Source organism: Borostomias antarcticus (genome assembly GCF_949987555.1).
Source record: "Borostomias antarcticus genome assembly, chromosome: 14".
NCBI lineage: Eukaryota > Metazoa > Chordata > Actinopteri > Stomiiformes > Stomiidae > Borostomias > Borostomias antarcticus.
In genome coordinates, this window is record NC_140247.1 from 22,667,147 (window position 1) to 22,672,811 (window position 5,665).

The 5,665-nt window shown below is 45.4% G+C and overlaps 1 protein-coding gene across 2 annotated transcripts in view; it reads right to left on the reverse strand.

Annotated features, from left to right (window-relative positions):
- LOC311317800 (bifunctional heparan sulfate N-deacetylase/N-sulfotransferase 1-like) overlaps positions 1-5,665 on the reverse strand; it is an 81,014-nt gene that overhangs the window by 29,764 nt on the left and 45,585 nt on the right. The window lies entirely within an intron of this gene.

The window sequence follows — 5,665 nt, forward strand, 5'->3', positions numbered from 1 at the left end:
GGGAACGGGTCCAGAAGCAAGTGGGCGGATGGTGACAGACATACAGGACCGCGGCCAAGTGACCAATCAGGTCCAGGGAAGGCGAATACAGAGTGGCGATGTCGCCAATCAGACTGAACATGGCCAGGTGTTAAACCAACCATCACATCCCAGGCCATCTCAGGTGAGGGTTATTATTAGCTGAACCAGACTGTTCTGGTCACTAGGCAGACTTCAGCGGTTGGATGCCCTGAAAAATACAACAAATATACTAAATATAATATAATGGAATAATGCTGTGAGATAGTCACTCAGAGAAAGACTGAACACCATTTCTCCATTTGTAGAAGCGAGTCAAAGCACTATAGATGACAGCTGACCTGGCCTAGTGTGAATGCTGCTTCTCAGCTCTGGGCTGACAACTCCCCCACACCTCGATACTCAGGTCCCAACACACACACAGACACACAGACACACAGACACACACACACACACACACACACACACACACACACACACCCACACACACACAGACAGACAGACACAGACAGACACAGAGAGAGAGAGAGACCACACCAATCTCAAATCAATGACTTAGTTAATGACCACCAACGACTGAAAGACCATGGTTATACAGTATAATACATGAACTGATGTTTCATTAAGGGCAGAGAATGAAAGGGACAGGACAGAGAATGAAAGGGACAGGACAGAGAATGAAAGGGACAGGACAGAGAATGAAAGGGACAGGACAGAGAATGAAAGGGACAGGACAGAGAATGAAAGGGACAGGACAGAGAAACAGAGGTTGCTCAATGGAAATAGCAAGTCTGACACCGACTGCACCAGAGACAAGGACAGCTTTCTGACACCTTTAATGAGTTATTGATTTCTGACCAATAGAAACCCCTGTATCATTCCATATATCATTCCCAACGTCATTGCTCGGGGAATTCCATGGAGGACAAACTCACCACACCTCCCTCTCTCTCTCTATAAGACGGACAGATTTTCAGATGAACTAGAATCTTACTTTATGGCGAATTATATGTCAGAACGCCAACTAACACCTCGGTGAGTTTCTTGTCTTTGAAATCGAGAGTTTAACATGTTTTTGAATGATTTTTCACGGTGCCCACCCACATCCATTGCATGACCAAAACGGTGGTGCTAGCTTTGTCAACGTTTTGATCTGAACCATTGTATATGATCATAAGTAACCTTAAAACAGGGCTTAACATGCATTTTCCGTTTACTACTCCTTTAACCTCGCTTCTTAACCTCGCTTCCTAACCTCGCTTCCTAACCTCACTTCCTACCTCGCTTCCTAACCTCGCTCAGCCAGAGAGGACACAGAGGCGGGCTTTCGCAGTATCTCGGCGGAGCAGACGGAGACCCAAGGCCGTCTCTCTCTCTCATCTCTCTCTCCTCTCTCGCCTCTCTCCTCTTTCTCTCTCCTCTCTCTCTCTCCTCAGAGCTCTGACCGGGAGGAGACCAGGTTCGTGCCATGGTATATGAAAACAAGCTTAGCTGCGCGCTCACGCACACACACACACACACACACACAGGCCACTGCGGAGAGCAGAGCAGAGGACGGGGGAGAGGAGAAGTTAGGAGCGGTGGTCTCAGTTAGGAGCGGTGATCTCCAGGCAGCCTGGAGGAGACGTCTCCTCCACAGGATCCAGACGCTCAATCTGCTCTCTCGCAACCTGACTCACAAACAGGGTTTCCACAGGTAATGAATAGTAATAATGACTCACAAACAGGGTTTCTACAGGTAATGAATAGTAATAATGACTCACAAACAGGGTTTCCACAGGTAATGAATAGTAATAATAACTCACAAAGAGGGTTTCTACAGGTAATGAATAGTAATAATGACTCACAAAGAAGGTTTCTACAGGTAATGAATAGTAATAATGACTTACAAACAGGGTTTCCAGAGGTAATGAATAGTAATAATGACTCACAAAGAGGGTTTCTACAGGTAATGAATAGTAATAATGACTTACAAACAGGGTTTCCAGAGGTAATGAATAGTAATAATGACTCACAAAGAGGGTTTCTACAGGTAATGAATAGTAATAATGACTCACAAAGAGGGTTTCTACAGGTAATGAATAGTAATAATGACTCACAAAGAGGGTTTCTACAGGTAATGAATAGTAATAATGACTCACAAAGAGGGTTTCCAGAGGTAATGAATAGTAATAATAACTCACAAAGAGGGTTTCTACAGGTAATGAATAGTAATAATGACTCACAAAGAGGGTTTCCACAGGTAATGAATAGTAATAATGACTCACAAAGAGGGTTTCTACAGGTAATGAATGGTAATAATGACTCACAAACAGGGTTTCCAGAGGTAATGAATAGTAATAATGACTCACAAAGAGGGTTTCTACAGGTAATGAATAGTAATAATAACTCACAAAGAGGGTTTCTACAGGTAATGAATAGTAATAATGACTCACAAAGAGGGTTTCTACAGGTAATGAATAGTAATAATGACTCACAAACAGGGTTTCCAGAGGTAATGAATAGTAATAATGACTTTTTGTCCTTTTTTATTTTTATTTTTTTAATCTAAAGAGTCGGGGGTGTGGCCGTGACACTAACGAACCCTAGCTGGCCTATCAGGGCTTGGTGGCTGAAACACATACACGGACAGACACACACACACACACACACACACACACACACACACAGACACAAGCACACACACACACCCACACAAACACACTATTACAGGTCTGGCTCAGCTCCCAGCAGTTCCCCACCGGTGACCTTCAGACCCTGAAGAACAGCAGACGAGGAGAGAACAGAACGGGAGAGAACAACCAGGAGACAGAGAGAGAACTCTTACTCTATTTAGAGAAAGACGGATAGAAAGTAACAGTGAAGGTAGAGATCAGCTAGGCCAGAGAGAGAGAGAGAGAGAGAGAGAGAGAGAGAGAGAGACAGAGAGAGAGAGAGACAGAGAGAGACAGAGAGAGAGAGACAGGCAGAGAGAGAGAGAGAGAGACAGGCAGAGAGAGAGACAGAGAGAGAGAGAGAGACAGGCAGAGAGAGAGAGAGAGAGAGGGAGGAGCATTAGAGTGATAATGGTATAAATGGTAATACTCAGGAAACAGGTGCTGCTCAACAACTGTATTAACAGCCGGTTGAGTGGAAAAAGGCCTAATGGATCTCCAGCCCTCCATCCCCGTCCAATAACATCCCCCCCTCCTCCTCCTCTCTCATGCATACTTCCAAAGAGCCCGCTGAGGTGACCATCTCCCCCCTCCTCCTCCTCTCTCACGCATACTTCCAAAGAGCCCGCTGAGGTGACCATCTCCACCCCTCACTCTCTTCCCCAAAAGCAAGAAGTAAATGTAAGAAAGCAGAGAACACAGAGAGAAGCATGAATACTTCATGTTGAGGGGAGAGTGACGACAGAGCAGAGACAGAGACAGAGACAGAGACAGAGCAGAGACAGAGACAGAGACAGAGACAGAGACAGAGACAGAGACAGAGACAGAGCAGAGACAGAGACAGAGACAGAGACAGAGCAGAGACAGAGACAGAGACAGAGACAGAGACAGAGACAGAGACAGAGACAGAGACAGAGACAGAGACAGAGACAGAGACAGAGCAGAGACAAGCAGAGACAGAGACAGAGACAGAGACAGAGACAGAGACGAGCAGAGACAGAGCAGAGACAGAGCAGAGACAGAGCAGAGACAGAGCAGAGACAGAGCAGAGACAGAGACAGAGACAGAGACAGAGACAGAGACAGAGACAGAGACAGAGACAGAGACAGAGACAGAGACAGAGACAGAGCAGACACAAGGACAGAGACAGAGACAGAGACAGAGACAGAGACAGAGACAGAGCAGAGACAGAGCAGAGACAGAGCAGAGACAGAGCAGAGACAGAGACAGACAGAGCAGAGCAGAGCAGAGCAGAGCAGAGACAGAGACAGAGACAGAGACAGAGACAGAGAAGAGAAGAGACAGAGACAGAGACAGAGACAGAGACGAGAGCAGAGACAGAGCAGAGACAGAGACAGAGACAGAGACGAGACAGAGACAGAGACAGAGACAGAGACAGAGACAGAGACAGAGACAGAGACAGAGCAGACACAAGGACAGAGACAGAGACAGAGACAGAGACGAGACAGAGCAGAGACAGAGGAGACACAAGGACAGAGCAGAGACAGAGGAGACACAAGGACAGAGCAGAGACAGAGACAGAGACAGAGCAGAGACAGAGACAGAGACAGAGCAGAGCAGAGCAGAGCAGAGCAGACAGAGCGGAAAAGGTAAAAAGTGCTGCCGCATCCCACCAGAGGTCTTTAAGAGCTGCCATCTTCATGACATTGACCATGTTTACATGAACACCAATACTCCGATATTAAGACAATACCCTTAATAAGACACTGCCATGTAAACAGATTTTGTGATTACCTTACTCTGAATAAGGTCATAAAGTAAGCAATAATCAATTAAGACGTGGAGTATTCCGTGTTTAATTGCAGCATTGTACACGTTAATCTAAATATTTGTCTTATTTAGAATAAGCTCAATAGTCGGACTATAGCAACCCATGTACACGTGGTCATTGTTGGCTTTAGGCGTTTTTCTTTGATGTTGTTTGTCGTTTCTTTGTCTGTTAGCCTGCGTTGTGTTTTAAAGTTGAATAAAGTCGCAGCATCACTCGGCTAATAACCACATTTTGTCTGGTCTTGCAATGAAAAATGTCCAACACGGGATTGAGGCGGCAGTGAACACAGGTTTATTGTACAATTTCAGCATACAGAGGTTAATAGACTCTTGCTCTCCGTCTGTCCCTCACTGCCTGTCTGCCACGTTGAATGCCTGCCAAAATCCTCTTCAAGGCCAGAATGCGCTCTTTGAATACAGTTTTTCTCTCCCTGCATATCGGTATCAGCGAGGGTTCTGGTAAATGGCGCCGGGGGGGTACAGGGTGACCCTTACTCCTATTCACGGTGAGAGAGTTCCTGTAGGATCTACTGTAGAAAACAACCAGTATGCGTCATAAGACCTTCTTGTAGGCGCCACCATATATTAGTGCACCCCTCCTATATCCAACCATCAATGAATTGACTCTCTGCAGGAAGCTATCTGATCCCCCCGCCAGTGACTGACTACTCTTTAGAAAACACAGAAAACTGAAGGATGCGCATATACAGTATGTTACAGTATAGGGGGCGTCATGCAACCCAAAAAACCGAGGGGGCATTTTTGCAGTTTAAAATCAGGACACAGCGCACCACCAGTTGCCACTCAAGCGGTGTGAAATTAAACTTTCAAGGACTTTCAAAATTAAAGTTTGAGTTTTTTTTTAAAGTTTTTAGTAAATTAAAGTAAGGGAAAACAAACTTTTTTACTCACTTGGCATTGGTCCGAATGATATACTGTATACTGAAGTATGAAGTACATTGAATCTGATATACTGAATAGCTAATATTTGGAGGACCTTCATCAGTTAAGGACAACCTTAATCGTATGCAAGCAGACCATGAAAACGTGTTTATCTGAGACGAGGTGAGGGGGGGGGGGGGGGGGGGGCTTCCAGGTCCAGTGTTCATTTGGAAGAAACCAAATCCACCGGGAAAGAGGGTGTTTGGTTATGGTGGCTTTTCGAGGTGGTCTATGACATAATTAAAATAATACATTCAGAT